Source organism: Nicotiana tomentosiformis, chromosome 7 (assembly GCF_000390325.3).
Source record: "Nicotiana tomentosiformis chromosome 7, ASM39032v3, whole genome shotgun sequence".
NCBI lineage: Eukaryota > Viridiplantae > Streptophyta > Magnoliopsida > Solanales > Solanaceae > Nicotiana > Nicotiana tomentosiformis.
In genome coordinates, this window is record NC_090818.1 from 45375719 (window position 1) to 45399521 (window position 23803).

At 38.6% G+C, this 23803-nt stretch overlaps 2 long non-coding RNA genes across 2 annotated transcripts in view; one reads left to right on the plus strand and one right to left on the minus strand.

Moving 5' to 3' along the window:
• Positions 1–20196: 20196 nt before the first annotated feature.
• LOC104101821 (uncharacterized) overlaps positions 20197–23803 on the plus strand; it is a 29052-nt gene continuing 25445 nt past the window's right edge. The window contains exons 1-2 of the long non-coding RNA XR_011409657.1: positions 20197–20338; positions 20487–20556. This is a non-coding gene — a long non-coding RNA (uncharacterized lncRNA). The remainder of the gene's footprint in view (positions 20339–20486; positions 20557–23803) is intronic.
• On the minus strand, positions 21802–22754 carry LOC104101822 (uncharacterized). Its single transcript, XR_687558.4, has 3 exons — positions 22602–22754; positions 22357–22480; positions 21802–22289 (listed from the first exon to the last, which is right to left on the minus strand). It is a non-coding gene; the product is annotated as an uncharacterized lncRNA (long non-coding RNA).

Below are 23803 nucleotides of genomic sequence, written 5' to 3' on the forward strand. Positions count from 1 at the left end.
TAGAAATTGATGAGGAATGGGATCCGGAAGGGTCTATCAGACTCATTCGGGAGGGAGACACTCCTAAAACATCTCCGGTCACCCTCATGCCACTCGTGGTACAAACCCAAGCACCATTTGATGTCAAGGTAACTTCACCCTTCACTGTAATGGTAGCTCTTACACCATCTTACACGTCTGATGCCGTCCCATGGGATTATGTTGCAGAAGCGAGAAGAAAGGGAAAAGCCAAGATGGAAGAAATGGGTGCCGCGCAAGGTATAACTAGAACTAGCAGAGTTTACACACCCGAGAATCTGGGAGGAACAAGTAAAGAATCTGAACCTAAGCCGCCTATTGTTGAGACATGCACTGACGATCTTTGGAGGAAGATACAATCAAGGGAATACTCTGTTGTGGACCAAAACTCCCGCTCAGATATCCATTTTATCACTGTTGCAAAATTTAGACGCATACAAGAATGCCTTGATGAAAGTGTTATGTGAAGCTTTTGTACATGCCGAAATCACTAGTGGACAGATGGCTAACATGGTCGGACGAGTACTGGAGAGTCACAAAATTACTTTCCACGAAGATGAGTTACCGCAGGAAGGATTGGGTCACAACAAGGCATTGCACATCACAGTGCAATTTGTAGGATAAGTTCATTGCCATGGTCCTGATAGATGGGGTTCAAGCCTGAAAAAATGCTCATTGACCACTCTGAAAAGATTAGGTAAAGTCCTGCACGTGATACGGATGGGAAGCATGAATGTGAAGGCATTCGACGGATCTCAAAGAGCCACTATCGGAGAAATCAACCTGGATCTACAGATGGGTGCGACTTGGTTTATTGTTGAGTTCCAAGTGTTAGATATATCTGCTACTTACAACCTATTATTGGGATGACCATGGATACATGCAGCTGGGGCAGTGGCTTCTACTCTACACTAGGCTGTGAAGTTCGAATGGAATCATCAGGAGGTGAGCATTCATAGAGACAGAAGCAACCCTATCTACACCAACAAGACCATTCCAGTCATCAAAAACATGAGGAAGTTAGGAGGAGAAATATATCACCACATTGAGCGGGTTAACACAATCGAAAAGGATCGATGGTGGAGCAATAAGATACAAAGCATATTGTTGTGGACAAGATATGAACCACGCAAAGGTCTTGGTCGAAAGCTTCAAGGGATCACAAAACCCGTACAACCACAGTATCATGGCACGACCTTTGGACTCGGGCATGAATACACCGTGCAGAAGTATCAGGATTGGATACCACCATGGCACGTCAATTACTACCCTCTAGAACAACCCATACCACCTTTGCACCATACATTCTATCAAGCTGAGATGATGTGGCAATCCGAGGAAGATGAGATTTTGGCAGGTATGAGGAAGTTATTTCTGGAAGAGGAAGACATGGATTGCAGTGTAATTGTGGAAGAGGAGTAGGAGGAAGACCTTACTATTCATACAGTGGGAGATGGAGTTGTTCTCAAGAACTGGACCACTGCACCGTCCCGGGCTCGCCAAGTACCTGGGTAGCCTAGCAGAATTAGCATGACTTATTTTTAAATTATTTTTGAGCATTTAAGACATTTCCAATGTTTTGTTTTGAAAATATTACTCGAGCCATCGAGTCGTACTTGTTGACAATTTTAAGCTTTATTAATGCATTATTACTTTTCGTATTTATTATTATTTTTCTACATTCTTTTCAGCATAATCATTACATATATCGATGAACCTATGATTGTGACATGTAATGAGATAACACAACATAAGGACAGTGATTCGGAAGATGATATAATACCTGAGAAAATTGTCAAAGAAGTAGAAAATTTTGAAAACAAACTAAAGTCTAATTTGGAGGAAACCGAGACCGTTAACTTAGGGGATTCTGAAACAATCAAAGAAACTCGCATAATATTCATCTATCACTGTTAGATAAGAAAGAGTATATCAGGTTCCTAAAGGAATATGAGGGCATTTTTGCATGGTCCTATGACAATATGATTAGGTTAAGCACATCCATCGTAGTTAACAAGCTACCTATCAATCCCATGTGTCCACTGGTAAAGCAGAAGCTTAGAAAGTTCAAGCTAGATATGAGTCTAAAGATAAAAGAGGAGGTTACCAAGCAAATCAAAACCCAGGTCCTTCGAGTGGTCGAATACCAAACTTGGTTAGCTAACATTGTGCCGGTTCCGAAGAAAGATGGGAAAGTCAAGGTATGTGTTGACCATCGAGATCTGAACAGATCAAGTCCTAAGGATGATTTCCCATTGCCCAACATACACATACTGATTGACAATTGCGCTAAGCATGAACTCCAATCCTTTGTGGATTGCTTCGCAGGATATCACCAGAGTTAGATGGAGGAGGAGGACGCCAAAAAGACAACCTTTATTTGTAATAACCCGACCGACTGTTTCGAGATCTAGCGCTTTGTTCGGCAGTTTGAGGCCTTAAGTAGATTCACTTCAGGTATTATGACTTGTACGTGTGGTCAGAATTGAATTTCGGAGTTGATTTGGAAAGAAAATTCCAAATTTGGAAGCTTTAAGTTGGAAGGTTTGACTTGTGAGTAAACGACCTCGGAATCAAGATTTGAAGGTTCCAATAGGTTTGTATGATGATTTTGGACTTGGGAATATATTTGGGTTGAGTATCAGGTGGACCAGAAGTATTTCAGCTCTTATTATGGAAGGTTGGCATTAAGAAGGTTTTAGAATTTATAAGTTTGGTTTGAAGTGGATTTTGATGTTATCAACATCCGTTCGAGGTTTCGAGCCATCCATTAGGTTCTTATTATGATTTTTGACTTGCACACAAAATTTGACGTCATTCCAGGATGTTTAAATGTAATTCGAACGCGTTCGGCAAAATTTGAATGTTTGAAAGTTTAAAGAAGGTTTCGATCGCTGTTTCGTAGATTTGATGTTGTTGGGCATGATTCAAGGCTTCAACTAAGTCCATATTATGTTTTGGGTTGTATTGGTACATTTGGATGGGGTCCTGGTGGCCTCGGGTTTGAAATGGATTGAAAACGGATTGAAACTTGGAATTTAGGACATGCTGATGAAGTCTGGTGCCATCGCACCTGTGGAACGAGTGGCCGCAGGTGCGGTCACGCAGGTGTGAAGGGTCCATCGCAAGTGTGATTTTTGTGGAGGGAGTCTGGGAGTGCAGGTGCGAGGAAAATTCCGCACCTCCGAAGCCACAGATGCGAAGAAGATATCGCAGAAGCGGAGGTTGGCCAAGAAGGCCTGGGCTGCAAAAGCGGACATGGTCACGCATGTGCGTGAGCACAGACGCGCTTGAGGCCCCCAGAAGCAGAAGCGCAGATGCGCTACTTTGGGCGCAGAAGCGAGGGCTGTTGGTTTGAGCTGGAGCCGCACCTGCGATGGATTTTCCCCCGGTGCGGAGCCGCAGAAGCGACTAATTGACAGCAGGTGCGAAGGACGCTGGGTAGTGGAGTGTTTTTAATCCGAGGCTTAGCCCATTTCTCTCACATTTTCATTTGGTTGGGCGATTTTTAGAGCTCTTGGAGAGAAGATTTTCATCATCTATGTCAAGGTAAGTAATTCCCACATATTGTGAGTTAAATACATGGTTTATATATGGATTTGAACATGAAAATTAGTAGAAATTTGAGATTTTGGTAGAAAACCTAGAATTTGGTATTTTTGGATTTTGACCACGCAAAGGGATGTGGAATTTGGAATAACTTATATATTTGAGTTCGTGGTGTTATGGGTAAAGTTTATCTTCAAATATTTTCGGAATCCGAGTACGTGGGCCCGAGGGTTGACTTTATTGACTTTTCGAGCGGAGTTGGGAATTGTTATAAATTGATTAATTATGGGTATTAGAGTATATCTTTATTGGTTTGCACATTGTTTGACTAATTTTGGACCAACGGACATCGGTTTGAGGCGTTAGAGAGGTTTTGGAGACGGTTATGGAACTTCGGAGCGAGATAAGTCTCATATCTAACCCTGTGAAGGGGAAACTACCCCTAGATGATGTAATTGATATGTGATATTTGTTGCGGGGGCTACGTACGCATGAGGTGACGAGAGTCCGTACGTAGCTAGATTCATGTTATGTCCGGGTAGACTTAGGTTCCCGCCATGCTATAATTGTACTATTTGAGTTGTCCCTTGCCTATTAAATTTCTTTATTTTACGTTACAACTTGAGACTAGACTTGTGTAGAGTGTTAGACTTGCTATTTTAGAGATTTGATGAGCTTCATGATTAGCCGTGAAATAATTGTGCTCCTTTTACGAATTTCTCCCGCGCTATGCATTTTCATTGAAAGGTTTTCCTTAAAAAATCATAACTCACACATTTACTCGTGAGTGGGGTCAAGGACCTGTTAAAACTTCTTATTCTAATGGGATCTGGCTGTTTGCCTCATCAGGATTATGTACCACACTCTTATGGAAGTAGGCCATTCGCCTCGGTAGTATAATAGATGCATCTATGGTTCGTTTCGTTCGACCCTCAGCAGTGCACACAGTATGATGGGATCAGGCCGTTCTCCGCAACATTTCTATAAAACACTTTTGTGGATCGGGCCGTTCGCCTCGGCAGCACCGCGCGTAATATTTGACAAGAAACCAGCGTATCAGTATGTTTTTCCTAATTTGAGTTATGACGACCTATCTGGTGAGGCTCATTTTTATATACCTGTTGAGGAGGTAAATGCTAATTGAGAGCTTGAGTTTACCGTTATGAGGAGAATTTTACCCCGTATCGATATTGGTTTATACCGTTTATTTACTCTTCCTTATACTTGTTTACTTCTTACTGTACATGATTGATTGGACCACTAGTAAGTGTCGATATCGACCACTCGTCAGTACTTCTCTGGGGTTAGGCTAGATACTTACTAGGTACGCGTTGATTTGCGTACTCATACTACACTTCTGCACTTATTATGCAGGTTTACATTTTTGGTGGTCTTTTGGATGCAGAGGCATAGCTATTGCAGGGACTTTACGGTGAGCTGCATTCTATATTATGATCCGCAGCATACAGAGTCTCCATTAGCATTATTGATATTCTCCTGTCTAACTTGTATTCATGACAAATGTTGTACTTTATTATAATTCCTAGTTGATGCTCATGCGTTTCTGATACCGGGTTTTGCGGGTTTCTACTGGATGTCTAGTATGGCGGTTCACGTAATTATTATCATTTCACCCTGTAAATTCTACTTTTTACTATTTAATTAATGAAAATTATGATTTTAAGAGTAATAAAAAGAATGAGTAATTAAGTTTATCAATCACCGTTGTCTTGCTTGACGGCAGCGTTAGGCGCCATCACGGCCTATAGTAGATTTTGGGTCGTGACATTATCACACCATGAGGCATATACTATTACAAAATGATGTCATTTGGTTTGAAAAATGCTGGGGCCACCTACATGAGGGCCATGACGACTCTTTTCTATGACATGATACACAAGGAAATAGAGGTGTACGTGGATGATGTTATCATCAAATCTAAAAGAAGTTCAGATCACATAGCAGACCTAAAAAGGTTTTTCAATCGACTTCGAAAGTACAATTTGAAGTCGAACCCAACAAAATGTGCCTTCAGCGTCCATGCTGAAAAATTGTTAAGTTTCATTGTCAGCCGCCGGGGTATTGAGATAGACCCGTCAAAAATCAAAGCTATCCAGGACTTGCCACCACCGAAGAACAAGAAGGATGAGATGAGTTTTCTAGGATGCCTCAATTATATCAGCCGCTTTATAGCACAATCAACGGTGATATGTGAGCCGATCTTCAAAATGTTGACGAAGGATGTTGCAACAAGCTGGACTGATGAATGCTAGAAAGCCTTCGACAAAATCAAGGAGTATTTATCTAAACCGCCTGTGTTGGTCCGACCAGAACCAGGAAGACCTCTATTACTTTGCCTGTCTGTGTTGGATAGAGCCTTTGGTTGCGTTCAGGGACAACATGATAAAACTGGGAGGAAAAAGCAAGCGATATATTATCTGAGCAAGAAGTTCACGCCTTACGAGGCTCGGTACTCTTTGTTAGAATGCACCTGCTGTGCTTTGACATGGATAGCCCAGAAGTTGAGACATTATTTCTATGCATACACAACATATCTCATATCAAGGATGGATCTACTAAAATACATCTTTCAGAAACCCATGCCTACGGGTAAGTTAGCAAAGTGGCAGATATTGCTAAGTAAGTTCGACATCATCTATGTAACTCAGAAAGCAGTCAAAGGGCAAGCGCTGGCTGATCACTTGGAAAAGAATCATGTAGACGGAGAATACAAACTATTGAAGACGTAATTTTTCGAGGTGTCGTTTGTAGGTGAAGATATTACCGAGGCATACGACGGTTGGAGGATGTTCTTCGACGGAGCAACAAACTTCAAGAGAGTGGGCATCAGAGTTGTCTTAGTATCAGAAACCGGTCAACATTACCCGTTATCCGCAAAATTCAGGTTCCCATGCACCAACAATATGACAGAATATAAGGCCTGCATCTTGGGACTTAGGTTGGCCATCGACATAAACATTCAAGAGTTGCTGGTAATCTGAGATTCTGACCTATTGGTACACTAGGTATTAGGAGAATAGGCTACTAAGAACACTAAAATATTGCCATACTTGCATTGTGTACAAGAGTTGATCAAGAGGTTCACAAAGATAGAATTCAAACATGTTCCAAGGATTCAGAATGAGTTTGCAGATCCATTAGCCACCTTGTCTTCCATGATACAACATCCAGACAAGAATTTCATAGATCATATCCCAATAGGAATTCATAAGCAGCCAGCTTATTGTGCTCATGTTGAAGAAGAGTTAGACAGAAATCAATGGTTCCACAATATCAAGGAATACTTAGAAAAGGGAGAATATCCGAAGAATGCTACACACACTCAGAAGTGCATGCTTCGAAGATTGGCTAACTATTTCTTTCAAAATGGAGGAATTCTATACTGAATGACTCCTGATTTGGGATTGTTGCGATATGTCGATGCCAAGTAGGCATCTAAATTGCTCGAATAAATATATGTCGGAACTAGCGGACCTCACATTAATGGTTTTGTTTTGACCAAGAAAATATTAAGAGCAGGGTATTTCTGGATAACTATGGAAACAGACAAATATGTTCAAAAGTGTCACCAATGTCAGATACATGCTGATATGATACGAGTGCCACCCAACGAACTCAATGCAATGAGTTCACCTTGGACTTTCTCTGCTTGGGGCATGGATGTCATCGGACCAATTAAACCCGCTGCTTCAAACAGACACAGGTTTATATTGGTGGCTATAGACTACTTCACAAAATTGGTTGAAGCCACATCCTATAAGGCTGTAACTAAGAAGGTCGTAGCAGATTTTGTCCAGGACCGCATTGTTTGTCGATTTGGGATACCTGAGTCAATCATTATTGAAAATGCCGCCAATATCAATAGCGACCTGATGAAAGCTATGTGTGAAACATTCAATATCAAGCATCGGAACTCTACAGCATGCATGCTGCAAATGAATGGAGCCGTAGAATCTGCTAACAAGAACATCAAGAAGATATTGAGGAAAATGGTGGACAACTATAAATAATGGCATGAAAAGCTACCATTTTCTTTGCTTGGGTATCGAACCACCGTTCGTACATCAATTGGGGCAACTCCCTATCTATTGGTCTACGGTACTGAAGCCGTTATTCCTGCCGAAGTGGAGATTCCTTCCTTAAGAATCATACAAGAAGACGAGCTTATCGGCGCAGAGCTGCAGAGTGGGTACAGAACTGGTATGAACAACTAGCTCTCATTGATGGTAAGAGAATGAACGCAGTGTGTCATGGTCAACTCTACCAGAACAGGATGGCAAGGGCTTTCAACAAAAAGGTTAGATCAAGGCAATTCAAACCAGGACAATTGGTGCTGAAATGAATCTTCCCACATCAGGATGAAGCAAAGGGGAAATTCTCACCCAACTGGCAAGGCCCTTACATGGTTCACCGAGTACTGACAGGAGGAGAACATATACTTGTAGAGATGGATGGAGAGATATTGCCAAAACCTATCAACTCAGATGCAGTCAAGAGATATTACGTTTAAGATTATGTTTTCACTTTCTATTTGATGTAACCTGAACTATGCTTGACTTGATTCCCGTTTAAGAGGGGATATGTTGGTAGCCCTGTGGGTTCGATCACATCATAATAAGATCTTCATTCTCCCTATGGTCAGAAATTGGGGCAAGATTCCGAGTTTGTCAGATCTCGTCAAGGATTGCCAAGAAATGTATCGCCAGAAGTACGCATTTAAACTGGGGCAGAATTTTGAGGAGGGTCCTCAAAATTCCGAGCCGAGGAGGTTGCAATGTATCAAAATATGTCACAGTCTCCGATCCAAACAATATTTGTTTTATGCATCATCACACATTTTGAACAAACTGCATTTTTGTATTAACTATTTATCACAAACACATATTTTCAAAACCTCAAGACAAGGAGCAAAGACAAAACGAAGAATCAAAGGCACGAACCAACCTCCCCCCTCCAAAACTCATGATTTTTCTTTGGATGCAGGCACAAGGGACGTAATAAACACGTCCTCAAGCATATACATACAACGAGATCACTATCTTCACATTGAAAGAGGTCGCTAAACACAAGCATGTCAGGATAAGAATCATTTTTCCTCTGACATTTTATTGTCGCTCTTCCTGCATAGGGCTAAACACTGCCCTCACCCTTGCATAAGGTTAAGCATTGTCTTTCTTTGCATGAGACTACGCATTGTCTCCATCCTTTGCATGAGGCTAAGCACTACCTCCATATTGCATAAGGCTAAGCATTGCCTTTTCTTGTATGAGAATAAGCACTATCTCCATCCTTTGCATGAGGCTAAGCACTGCCTTTCCCTGCATGAGATTAAGCATTGTCTCCTTTCCTTGCATGAGGCTAAGCATTGTCTCCACTCCTTGCATAGGGCTAAACATTGCCCTCATCATTGCATAAGGCTAAGCATTACCTTTCCTTGCATGAGACTAGGCACTTTCTCCGTTCCTTGCATGAGGCTAAGCACTGCCTCCATTATTGCATAAGGCTAAGCACCACCTTCCCTTGCATGAGACTAAGCAATGTACCCATCCTTTGCATGAGGCTAAGCACTGTCTCCATTATTGCATAAGGCTAAGCATCGCCTTCTCTTGCATGAGACTAAGCACTGTCTCCATTACATTGTATGAAGCTAAGCACTACCTCCAGTATTGCATAAGACTAAGCATTGTCTCCATTCTTTGTATGAGGCTAAGCACTGCCTCCATTATTGCATAAGGCTAAGCACTGCCTTCCTCTGCATAGGGCTAAACACTGCTCTCATTGCACACAAGGCTAAGCGTTGTCTTGTCTTGTTCTTGCATAAAACCAAGCACCAGTTGTTCCCTCTATCAAATGACCAATATCCCCGCATCGTTACATTTCATGGGCTGAAACATCACCACATTGTCCGAAGGCGTCATAGTCTGAAGGCATCACCCTCATAGCCCGAAGACATCATGCCATGGCAGGAGGATCTCTCGAAATTGTACATCATTATTCAAAGGCATCATAGTCCAGAGGCACCATCCTCATGGCCCGAGGGCACCATTTCATGGCCTGCAAATCCCTTATCATAAGTTTCATGGTCCAAGACGTCACGGTCTAAGGACATCATCCTCATCATCTAAAGACAATTCTCATGGTCCGAAGGGAATTTGCATTATGTTTAAATTTTTGCAATAACCCCATATATTCACGTGCATCGTGTTTTAAGTTTTGCAGGTAACTCGGGAGGTAACTGTCCTACAAACAGGAGTAATTCTTGCTCCGATTTTCGTTCATAATGTTCATATCCTTCGATCATCTCAAACATAACCGATGATCAGCAATTGATTACCCCTTGCCCCGTAACCGTTCAAATATTTGCCTTATACATCCGTAACGTTCAAATTCTCATTCATAGCTCCACCTAATATCATCTGTTACTCACGACACTATCATATCCAAAAGATCTTTTTCGAAACACAAGACCACTCTTATAACAACTCCATCGGTTTCGTTCGCCGTTGGATCCAGAACTACACACGGCCTGATTCCCCTAATACCAGGTATATGTAGGCAACTCAAGAACCAGGCTTCATCCTCTATTTTTTTCAAAAATGCATCATCCCCCGATCATTTCGGACAAAATTGGTCATCATTTTCTTTACCCGACAACTCTTTTCATCATTCCGGGATAAAGAGGGGCAGCTGTTGATACCCAGTTTTGCCATCATATTTTTATAAATGTCATGTATAATTTACAAATATCATTTTTGCATTATTACCTAATTTACATGGTTCATATAAGTATTTTCTATAATTTTCCATAATTTTTAAAGCTTTAAAATTAATTTTCTTTCATTTAAATTACTTGAATATGTATTAATTACCGCTTTAAATTATTTTGGGATGACTTAATCATCAAAATTTATTATTTGCATCCAAAATATATATTTCATAATATTTTACTTCATTTCATATAATTATATTTGTATTTTTAAGCTATTTATATAATTTTACAATAATAGCCTATATGATATGCATAATTATATTTTTATTACATTATTTGTTCCCAAATAGCATTTTTATATTTTTATAATGTTAAGCTATTATTTTCAAATATTTTACTACATAAATAATATTTTATTATTTGTTAATTACTTTTTATAAATTATTTTTGATAAAAATTCGTGTATTTTAATTATGGCCCAGTTTTAAAGTGAATTTTCGGACCAAGAACAAGCCCAGGGCACCTGGACCATTCAATTCAGAAGTTCAATCTAAACGATCCGTGTGACCAACCTGATCGTGACCAGTTTAAACGACCCGCCCCACTCCCGTTTTGATCTTGGCCGTTGATCTCAAATGATCAACGACCCATAATAAACCAACCCCTTTCCTTATATCCCCTCACCCAAACCCTAATCCAATTTTCCCTCAGCAGGCGCCTCTATACTCTCTCAAACCCTCCCCTCACTTCATAAACCCTAGTCGCATCACTCAAATCACATGGAAATATTCCATGTTTCCTTTCCTTTCTTGCATACACGGAGATTCTCACCATCTCCTAAGCATTACAATGTGTTTAGTACTGAGTTATTTATGAAAGTTCATCAACATGCTTTCATTCGACTCTGATTCTGTATTATCGCCATGTTCTTGATTTGATACATTCACCACCAGGTTATAGGGGTCTGATTCAGAGAGATTTTTTAACTATTTGGTTCTCCATCTTGAACTAGGGTTTAACTAATTTTTCTCCTAATTCGATTCTAAATCAATTCTACATGCTATTATTTGCTTTATTATGTTTGATCGACCGTGTTTCCTTGTTTGTTCGTTTAAATTTTACTACTATATAAACCCCTCCCTTAATTCCCTTTAGGGAGAGTTGAATCACTGTATTCTTACTCTCACTCTTCCTATACTATTCTAACACTAAAGCTCTTGGCCAGATGAAAGCCAAGGCCACCGGAATTCGATTATTCGACCTTTCTCAGTGCGAGCACTGCCCAGGGTTCATCCGAAACCCTTAGGAACTCTAGCGCACTGAGATTTTGGGTTCTACTATTCGTCTTGCTACTGACATTCGAGATATTACTGAAATTATTCTTTGTTTACTCGCTTGTCAATTGGTAACTGGTAAGTACTTTTAGCCCTCGCAATTTCCTTCCTTTGTTTGCTTGAATTCCTGTTTTGTATGTTATATCTTTGAAACTTCTGTGAATCATCATGTTGTTACTTGTATCCTTGTCTGTTTTGACGCTATTCTTGAATCTCCATCTTTCTCTGGTAGTTGAACTTGCCTAACTTTAACTTTGATTCTGACTCTCAAGTATGTTTACCCTAATGTGTGTTCGAATGCATTTTACCTGCTATTCCCCTTGAATTTCTCCCTACTTTATTCTGCATCCTTATGATAGACCAACTCATGTGTTCCAACACTTTAAATGTGACCAATTCCTATTTGTGGTGACAACTAATTGTGAGCTTAATGTGTGTTCCATGTTTGGTTCAATCCTGTGTATCTTGATACTACTTATAGTATGTAAGATGAAATGCAACATCTAGCTTTTATGTGACAATCTAGTCTTTGACTATTGTAAATTCTGACCCTCTCAAGTGTCACCTGACCTTCATATTCACCATGAATTCTTTAGACCTTGGAATCTTTGTATTATACTCAGCATGTTAGACTGCTTGTTGACTGCCGTAGACCATGCCTACTTGCTTGTTTACTATGTATAATTGTCATACCCTGACTATGACTCTATTATACCTTCATGCTTTAGACTCCTAGCTTTTGAGTCTTTTTAGGCTAACTTTGGCTGATGCTTTACTACAAACTTGTTGTTCTGAAAAAACTAAGCATGTATATGTACTTACCATGTTAACCTAAGTGACATACCTCTCCAACTTTGCTAATGTTGCGCATGCTAAGCTCTTTCACTTGTTATGAACCTATGTTGTTGGTTTTTCATGTCATGTGGGGACTAAGTTCTACCAGTTCTCCTAGTTTCATGTTTAAGCCCTTGTTTGACCAATCATGTCACCATATCTTCTAGAATGCAAATGCCAATATGCTTTTATGTGAGTCTTGCTGAATGTCATGAAATCCTGTCCCTATGAGGTATTACTTCAAGGTTATTTAATTGATTGCTATGTGTGGTTCGTTAACTTATTTGGCTAAGTGGTTTATCTGTAATTACTGGGTTTGGCATGAGTTCATGCGTGGCCCTGGGCTGTGCAAATGACACACTCTCCTGTTTAGATGCATTTGGATCTGGGTCTTCTATTCGAGTGAGAATGAACCTGTTGAAGGCCCAGGTAGTGCTAGGTTGTTTTCATTTGGGCCTGATCTTGGGCCACCAGTTGTTTAGTGTGTAATATTTATACTTATATTCATTATTTTGGGCCTGTAATAATTTGTAAATGAAACAGTTGGGGAATTAGTGGCATGGGGAACATGTATACTTTAATCTTCATATAAACGGGTAGATAGCATGCCTAAAGGGGTTTACATGCTTTGTTTGCTGCTTTGTTCTACATGCTCCTATTCTACACCCTCATAGAAATTATGCCTATAGGAATCATGCACACCTCACTTGTATACTATTCAAACATGTTAGTCCAAGTATTTGCCATACTTGTTTCTATGTTACTACTGTGCATTTAGACAGTATGCCTATAGGATGTAATAATCTATGCTTTGTTAATCTGGATACCATGCCTATAGGACTCCAACTAATCAATCGGTCAATCGCTTCTATTGCTTTTAGTATACTGCCCATCTAGATATCATGACTATAGGATCTTAATCGACTAATCAACTACTTTTTTGCTTCATTGTATTGCCATACTTAGATGACATGCCTATAGGGATAAAGTATCATAAAACCAGTTTCAATTGCCAACCACTAGAAATCCTGCCTATAGGATATTGTCACCTGCCTAAGATGCACTTTTATAAAATCAGCATTGGTAATTCAGAGTTCTGGGATTTTTCACTACCTTATTACGCAAACAATTAGAGATCCTGCCTATAGGGCTTAACGACTCTAAATCTTAATTCTGAAATCGTCTACTGCCTAATATAAGAATCTGAACACGTGCTTTTGTGCTTACGTGTGGAGGTCAACTTGAACCTTTCATTGCAATTATGTGCAGTCCTATCTGTTTTAAATGTCGCTGAGTTTTATCATTTTGAGCAACCTAAGTGAAGTCTAGAACTACCTAATAGTAGGTCCAAAGCCTCCTGAACTATAGGCATGGGACGGGTAGTGCATGCATAGGATATAATTTAGAATCGAATTAGCGCGCCTCTAAGTAATAACTTCAACATAGTAATTGGGTAGTAGGAGATGATAGTCTGTGTCCGCTGAATGAAATGAGCAACCCCTATCCCAAGAGAGTTATAAAGTATTATATATGTTGCACGAGGTAATCCCTTAGGCTAAAAAACATAGGACCCCCTATCCTTTATATATACTTGTTGTTCACACTTAGTCGTAGATCGACGCAATTGTACTCTTTGTGATTTTTAAGACTTGTGTCAATTTGTCATGTTATAATATAGTTTTTAACTTCTACATCTTGCTTTGCTTATTTGATCACCTAACTTAATTATCTAATCCACATAGCATAAAATTTGGTCGGGATCCACAGTTGTGGACCTCGAAGAGTGTCTAACACCTCCTTTTTGAGGTAATTTGAGCCCTTACCTGATCTTTGTTGGCGTTGACTAGTCAAAACAAAGCTATTTGTAAATAGGTGCCCTAACGCACCTTAAAATCATTAGGTGGTGACTCTTCTCTTTTAATACCCATTTAAAAGAGTTGTCACATGTCGAAACCCTCTTTCGCGAGAAAATGGGGAGCGACAATAACAAGTCTAGCCTTGTATCTTTCTACTTCACCATTAGCTTTGTATTTAATTTTATAGACCCATTTTCAACCAAAGGCATTTTATCTAGGGGTATTTCAAATATATCCCAAGTGTTATTAGCTTCTAGAGCTTCAAACTCTTTTCTCATAGCATCCTGCCAAGCTGGAATAGGGCTGCCTGAGAATAAGTATATGGTTCAAACTCTACAGGTTGGACAGCAGAACAAGAAAGAGATCTAGGTAGTTTGTAGATGTTATCCTTTAGATAAGAGGGATGAGTATGTGTCTTATCAGATTTTCTAGGTGGTACAATAGAGATGGCAAGACTGACATTGGCAGGAGAAGAAATAGAAGGAACAGAATCAAAAAAGGCATCAATAATATTGGGAGAATGCAAAGCATCAGAAGGTGAAAGGTAGTTATCAGTAGCATTGGGAAAAGATGGAGCATCAGAAGGGAAAGAAGCTGAAGGAGCAAGAGAATGGGTGGTAGTAGCAGGAGGCAGAACATGTTTAGGACAATAAGTTAGAACAAAAGATGAAGTGGTTGACAATGGGGACTCTAACACAACTGGAAGGGAAAAATTCGAAGAGAAAGGAAAAAGTTATTTATGAAAAATGACATCTCTAGAGACAAAACACTGCTTGAACTGGAGGTTATACAACTTATATCCTTTCTTTGTAAAAGGATATCTAAGAAATACACATGGGATAACTCTAGGCTTCAGTTTGTCTCTTTGAGGAATTTGAACAGTAGCAAAGTAGAGGCAACCAAAAGTCCTCAAGTGTGAATAACTAGGTTTTTTGCTAAATAACAACTCATAAGGTGATTTATTTTGTGGTAACTTAGAGGGAAGTCTGTTAATGATGTATGTGGCTGTGAGGAGACAGTCTCCCCAAAATCTGATTGGTACCTTGGATTGGAAAAGTCAGGCTCTGGAGGCTTCTAGGAGGGTTCTATATTTTCTCTCCACCACACTATTTTGTTGAGGTATGTGTGGACAACTAGTTTGATGGATAATTCCATGTTCAGAAAAGAAAGAAACGACAACATTGCCATTTCCCAATTTTAGAGCATTATCAGACCTTACGCTTTGAATTGTGACATGAAATTGATTCTGAACCATCAATACAAAAGCCTTTAGGAGAGAAAAGGCATTACTTTTGGACTCCATCAAATGAGTCCAAGTGCATCTAGAGAAGTCATCAACAATGGTAAGAAAATATTTTGAGCCTGAACATGTAGAAGTGTGATGTGGTCCCCAAGTGTCAACATGAACAAGTTGGAAAGGCTTAGAACTATGAATAGAACTATCAAAAAATGGTAATCTAGTTTGTCTAGCCATAGGACAAATAGTACATGGAAAAGACTGTGTGGAGAAAATATCAGAAGAAAATTCAGAAATGCTTTTCATTATAATAAAAGGAACATGTGCAAGTATGTGATGCCAAACAATATCCATTTTATTAATAACAACTTTATTACAAAATGGGAAAACAATATTTACAATACAAGGAAGATGATCAGAAGCACACAGAGATGACAAGTTGTTGCAGGTAGTTGACAAAGTAACCTGAGGCTGAGAAGGCTTTTCCCACACAAATTTGTACAACCCACTGTCTAGTTTACCAAGATCCAGAGGCTTCTTCAGAGAAGGGCTCTGTATGAGACATGAAAGTCGTAAACTGAATCGTGCAATCAAACTGATCTGCGAGTTTGTGTACAAAGATGACATTATGCTTAAAAAAGGTAGATAAATGATATTTTGAAGAATTATAGAATCAGTCAAAACAAAAGAACCAGTGCAGGTAACTTTCACTTTATATACATTTGGAAGAGACACTAGGAAAAAAATAGGTAAGGGTGTGATATTAATGAGATATTCTTTATTAGAAATCATATAGTTAGAAGCACTAGAGTCAATTATCCAGGTTAAGGAATCAGATTGGTTTAACAAAAAATAATTAAAACTATATACTACATTCTTAGGCAATAGAGTACAAACAAAGTTGGCAGAACTCATGATATTGAGTTGAGGTGCAGGATCATAGACATGAGATTGCGGTAATAAGGAAAGCAGTTGAGAGTATTACTGCTTTGTCAGTCCAGGCACCACCGAACCATGTTCAGCAGCAATGACAATAGAGTTTGATTGGAAGAAGTGCATTCAGAGGGAGAAATCAGAGTATGTCACCATATTAGCAGCTGCCTTTCTGCCCTTAGTAAACTTGAAGTTAGCAGAAAAGCCATAAAGCTTGTAACACTTATCAATTAAGTGTCCAGGCTTTTTGCAATACTTACAGAAGAGATTAGAGGCCTTGGACTGATTATCAAAATTCACTCTTTGAGTAAACTGTCTCTGCTGCCCCTGGAATTGCACATTCAGTTGGGGCTGAGTAGGTTTATTAAGGGAATTCATATTGAAAGAGGCTACTTCAGAGGTAAATTGAGGAGGTGGATAGACTTGTCTTTGCTTTTCATCTTGAAGAAGAATATTATAGACATTATCAAGGGATGGTAGAGGTTGTATCATCAACAAATTGCTTCTCATACCAACATAAACCTCATTCAATCCCATGAGGAACTGATAGATTTTATCCTTCCCTTTCTCCTTTTAGATACTCTCTTTAGCAGCATAATTACAAGAATTTGCATGATTACTACACATTACCCCCAAATTCATCCCATATTCTCTTAAGTTTGGTAAAATATGAAGCATCAAGAGATCCTTGATAGGTAGAGGCAAGTTCCTTGTTTAGTTCAAAGACTTTGGTCCCATTTACACTACCATACCTATTATTCAATTGTTTCTATATACTTTTGGCCGTCTTAGAGTATTGAACACTTTCAGCTATATCTGGTGATAACGAGCTTGTTAACCATTATATCACCATATTATTACAGCGGTCCCATTGTTTATAATCAGGGAAAGTTACAGAAGGTTTAGGACACGAACCATCAATAAAAGTAATTTTGTTCCTAGCAGACAACGACACTATCATACTGCGTTTCCAACCTCTAATTCCACTCCCCGAAAATGGCACAGGAACCAGAGACACACCAGGTATATCAGATGACAGAATAAATAAAGGAGATACAGGGTCAAGAGTGTACGCGAAAGATGAAGTAGAACCAGTCATGATTACAATAATTAACTCACCAACAAACACTTTACACCGAAATCACAACGCAACAGATGCAAAAGAGAAATGAAAATACCAGTCTTCTTCGCAACCTGAAGAAGTAAGGCCTTGATATAGTATAGAAACTCCAACGAAATCGAATCCTGATGAAAACTAGATGAAATCACACAGGGGTAACACCTCTCGACGTAGATAGATGAGATCTAACAGATTCCCTGCTCTGATACCATATCAAACTAGTGAAAATGGATCGAAAGAGGAAAAATCGTTAATGGAGGTTAGGGTTTTGTAGGGTGTTTTTCATCACACAGAATAGACGAGGAGAGAGAATGAGAAATAACCGACCAACTATTAATAGCTGGGGCCTCTTCTATTTATACTTTGTTTGTACAATATAAAATTGGCTAACTACTAAATGAATAACTACTATATTATATTAACAAAGAATGGCTAACTAGTACAAAAGACTAAGTACAAAATAAATGGACGGGCCAGCATAAGTGTGCTGCTCTAGGCCTGAAGTGGTGCAAGTTGGTGGCCCAATAGTTAGAGTGCACATTCTGCTCATATCTAACATGCAAAGTGTTGGAAAATATTGGAAAGAAATCACGAAAATTCTCTTTTAGCTTGAGACATGTCAGGGATGACAATGTCCTTAAGGATATTTCATCCGATGTAGGTGTATCCCCCAGATTTTAATAAACTCTTCCAATATAAAACTAGGACAGAAACTAACAAAAGATTTATTCTAGCTAGGTAGAAAATCCAGTAGAAGGAAGGATATTAGTATTTTATGTATTCTTAATTAGTATATACCACAAAAAAAAAATGTGTGTATATATAAATAACAACAACAACAACAACCCAGTATAATCCCACTAGTGAGGTCTGGGGAGGGTAGTGTGTACGCAGACCTTACCCCTACCCTGGGGTAGAGAGGTTGTTTCCGATAGACCCTCGGCTCCCTCCCTCCAAGAACTCCCCACCTTGCTCTTGGGATGATTCGAACTCACAACCTCTTGGTTGGAAGTGGAGGGTGCTCACCACTAGAGCAACCCACTATTGTCCATGTGTGTATATATAGGTGAAGGAAATCAAAAGGTTATGATGGATGAGTAATGGTCCAACGAAAATGTTGAATAATGATCCATTATTATATGAAATAATAAACACACTAAATGTTCAATAAAATAAATCTGGACGCTTTCAGAACATATGAATCTGAGCACTTGCTTTTGAGATACCATATTCACTATTTCTCTAGCACAAAGTCTAAGATATTGATAAATACGATCTAACATGGAGTGCAAATGTAACTACAGTTTTTTCTTGCTTGTAAGTTGATTGAGTCCTTATATACTCATGTTCAGATAAAATGACAGTGCGTGGATTTATTTTAATCAGGTTCCTTAATTGTATCCTAGCGCTACTGCTCCAGGAACAGTAAGACATTGATTTTTTTTCTCCAATTAACAACTGATGAAGTTAGCAAACATCTTTTAATAAAGATCAATATTTGGTAGAATTGCCGATACAATTTGGTAAGAAATAGAATGGACGTGAAGCTGGAACAACAATTCAGAGAAGATTTCGATATTATTTCACAAAATCGGCTTTCTTCCATGGTTGGCATCAACAGAAGAATCCAACAGCTACTGCCTACGGCGTTCCACCAAACGAATGAATCTAATCGCTTTCAGTTGTATTAGCAAGTATAGAAGCCATGTTTTTGTCACTGAGTGACAATTAAAATGACATCTTTCACTGGTGAGATGTCATGACTCAAGCGCTACACCAAAAAAGGGTTTTAGTGATAATTATTTAACGGCAATAATATAATTACCACTAATTTTTATTTCAGAGTGGGCAATAATATAATTGTCAAATAATATTTTTATTTCAGATTTTGTATTACTTAACAGATTAAGGTGTAATTTTTAAAAGTTTGATGATGGTAGGGATAAATTTGGTCGAATAGTATAACGATAGGGATAAATTTGATTGTATAGTACAACGCAAGTTAAATGTAAACAATATTCTAAAATAGAGGGGTATATTTGGCCTTTAACCCTTTAAACTTTAGGTGGTAAAAAGGATCTTTTAGAGGCAAAAAGAGCTGATAAAAACTAAGTACCAACTAGTTAAGTACTAATCTGAAAATTAACTTTGAGGGTAGTCTATTTTGGTCCCTCAAATATATATACAAAAAAATATACAAATTTTATACATTATTTCGGCTATTATTTTTACAGCGGCTATATAGTGTCATTTTCTCATTGAAAACTGGCACAGAAAAGGATATTTTCAAGGTCAAAATTTTAGAACACATTATCTAAAAATGAGTAATTAAAGTGATAATTTGCGTTATCCAATAAAAGGAGAGGAAACATTTTGCTTCAGAGCAGAAGATTTACTTCATGAATCAGAGTTGGGTAACACCGTTAGTGTTTTAACATATTGTGTCGGTAAGACTAAAGGTGCTCAACTTTAGCATACCTAAAAGACTAAATATGCTTAGAGTTATATTTGAGGGACCAAAATCAACCTACCCTCAAACTCAAACTCAAAGACAAGGGACAACAAAAACTCTTATTTAGCATCACTCCAAATTTTCTCTCTCTCAAATTCCCGCAGTTTTCCCGGCTCCTGCTCATTTCCCTCCAATTCAGACCTTTCTCTCTCAATAGCCTAGTTGTGAAGATCTCTCCCTCTGTAGCCTAAGATTTGAAGCGCTCTCCTTCCATGGTAAATTTCTCTCTATCTACGATCTGAATATATTTCCTCTACTTTACCTTTTATTTTATGCTTCGTATAATCTACATGTAAAGACCTTCTGAAGACTTATTTTCTCTGTATTTTTTCGTATATTTTTCCTGTAATCTACAATCTGAAGACGATAGACATATTTCCGCCAGTTTAGCTCCCGATCAGAAAATTTCCTTCTCAGAATCAGTAGCGCAGAGGTGCGTCAAATTGTGAAAATCCATTTGCTATTCATGATTTCGTATGTCTCCTGTTGAATATTATGTGAATTTGTGCACTTTCCCATATATTGATTCTATTATTAAAAGGAAAAACTTATGTATCTGATTTGAAAATATTGATTTGATTATTGTGAATCTTATGCGGATTGAAAAACTTTCATATGTCTCGTTTTCATGTTGTTCTTTGCTTGATGAATATTGCTGCTTTCTGCAAAAGCTTTTTGTGTGCGTTGTATTACAGGCTGTGTTGCTTGCTCGGGTGTTAAAATATGTCTAGCTACTATTGTCGCTAAAACGAAAATGTATTGCCACTAAAAAAGCTTTTGGTGTAGTGATTTAAGGAATAAAGATGCCTTAGACTTAGCAGCATTTGTGAGCTCTAATAGAAAAGGGACTAAAGTAGGCCCTGTTTCACAAGTTATTAAGAAGGTTTCTTCTCAGGGTCCCAAAAGAATGCATGTCAATGACATAAGCATAAATACACGACCATCATCCTCTATTCATCTCATATATACACTAGTACTGTTGACAAAAAAGGCAAAGTTAACACTTTTCAAAAGTCCCAACGGTGATTTTATGTCTATCTTGGGTCTAGAACAGTTCATGACACGGTGTATATCAGCTGACTCTGTTGATTCCTCTCTATAAAAAAACCAGGTTGCTTTGGTTGAGGAAGAACCATATCTTCATTTCCCAACCAGAAAACTACTGATGCTATTGTAGGCCTATCCTCTGGCAGTTTTTGGATGCACAACAAACCAACCTGAATGCATCTTAATACTTGAGATTCTGAAAACGATTCTTCCAAACATTCGTCCATCAGTTCCAACGCTTTGCCTTCATTCCAAAGTAATCATGCCTAAAGTTACAAACAGAACACATTTATACAGTTGCATTCACAATAGAAAGAGTGACTAATGAACAAAGTTTTGTGCTGTATCGCTTACATGTCCCAAAAGATTGTGATGATGTTCCAAATGACAAATTTCCCGTTCCTTCGGCCACTAATTATTTCTAGAATGATCACGCCGATACTGAATACGTCTGATTTTACTGAATATTTCCCGTCAACAGCATATTCTGGGGACATATATCCATTGCATCAACTCATCTAATTTAAGTTCATGTATTGATTGAATATATTAAAGATTCTAGGGTAAGCATATGTAAAACTTACTATGTCCCTATTACTCTCTTAGTTTCCTTCCACTTGGTCTCCGCCCAAAATTTGGCAACGCTGAAATCAGAAATTTTGGCATTCATGCCACCATCTAATAAAATATTGCTGGTTTTGAGATCTTTGTGAATAATTCTTAATCTTGAGTCCTGGTGAAGATAAAGAAGACCTCGAGATATTCCCCTAGCAATTTCAAAGCGGTTGTTCAATCTTCCATGCAAGTGAGGTATTTCTACTTGGATATGCACATTGTAGATCTAATCACTGAGGCTGCAAAGATATTGAGGACTTATCAAATAGGAGCAGTATTTAGTTAATGAATCAATGAGAAGCAGTAGTCCAAGCTAGTGTTTGGCATAACTTCGTAGATTAGCATCCTTTCTTCTCCTTCAAGGCAACAGCCCAAACGCTTGACAAGGTTCCTATGTTGCAGCTTGGAAATGAGAACGATTTCATTCTTTAACTCTTGAAGGCTTTGTCCAGAATACTTTGATAGCCTCTTTACTGCTATCTCTTGTCCATTTGGTAGGATACCCTGCAATTTTCTTTCAAGGGTCAAAGATACCACTTCTAGCTAGAAGCTCAAGATCAAAGTTGATTACCTTGTAAACCGGTCCAAAGCCGCCCTCACCAATCACATTAGCAGAAGAGAAGTTCTTAGTGGCACTAGTAACAGTAATTAAATCAAACAATGGAACTCCATGTCCTCATCTCCATTTTCTGAACCTGTCAATATACGTTTGCCCGTCACAAACATGACAACAATGATAGATAATTCACCTAGGTAACACAACATTCACAGTTACGATTTTCTAATTAAGCTGTTAGACTAGAGTAGTATATTTACCTGTTCTTCTTTTCCTTCTTTGGAAGGAAAACCAAGCTAAAAAGCTGAGGATAAATGTTGTTACTACTACTGTAATGACAACAATCAGGATTGACCTCTTTCTCCTTCGCTTCATGTCTGAATCTGTTAAATAATTAGTCCATAAATGGTCTTCACTTTCAGTAGTGAATTGCATGAGTGTAATAATTGCAACATTTGCAATTATTCAAATGCTCTTTGCAGCAAACTACTTCCATTCTCGTGCCACAAAATGAGGTAAGCGAACATATTGCAGAAGTGCAGCCATTTAATGGTTGATTAATACTTAAACTATTTTTTCCGATGTTTCAGCTTAGGTTTAGCAAAGCCGGAGGGAGACCTTGTCATAGGTTGATAAAGATTTCTTATCCTTTACAATGTGATAGACATATTACTACTAAAACACCTAATGATCAACTTTAATGTCCATCAATTAAGTAAATAAGATAGTAGAGTTCCTTCAACTCTAAAGAGTTGTGCATTTTATGTTGTACATGTTAGGGTCATTACCTAATTCTGAACCAGCGACTCTCACAAACAGGTCTTGCTCATTTTGGCTGAACTCTCTAATATCAGTGAGTTCTTCAAACCATTGTAAGCATCCACTTCCGCCATTTCTTGTCACGACCCCAATTTCCCTCCGTGGGATATCGTGACGGCACCTAGTCTCTAAGACTACGTAAACCTAAACAATATGCGAAAACACTAAATAAGAGATTAAAACTTGAACATCCCAACAATTTCGTAAATGGAATCTACCAAAACTCAATACATAAAATCCCAAAACCTGGCGAGATATAAGTCACAAGCTCTAAAGAGAAAATGCTAAGTATTTCTATACATCAGAGTCTAATGAAAATAAAAAAAATAATATAATAAGGATAGAGGGGGACTCTGAGGTCTGCGGACGCTGGCAGATGTACCTTGAAATCTCCACGTACGGGCTATCTTACTGATATATGGTCTGGTAAGTAGTACCTGGATCTGCACAAAAAGATGTGCAGAAGTGTAGTATGACTACACCATAACGGTACCCAGTAAGTGACAAGCCTAACCTCAGTAGAGTAGTGACGAGGTCAGGTCAGGGCCTTACTGGAAATAATAGAAAACAAGGCAGAAGATATAATAATATAATGAAATGACTGAAAAGTGAACAAATGAGAATTTAGAGAAAGAATACAACA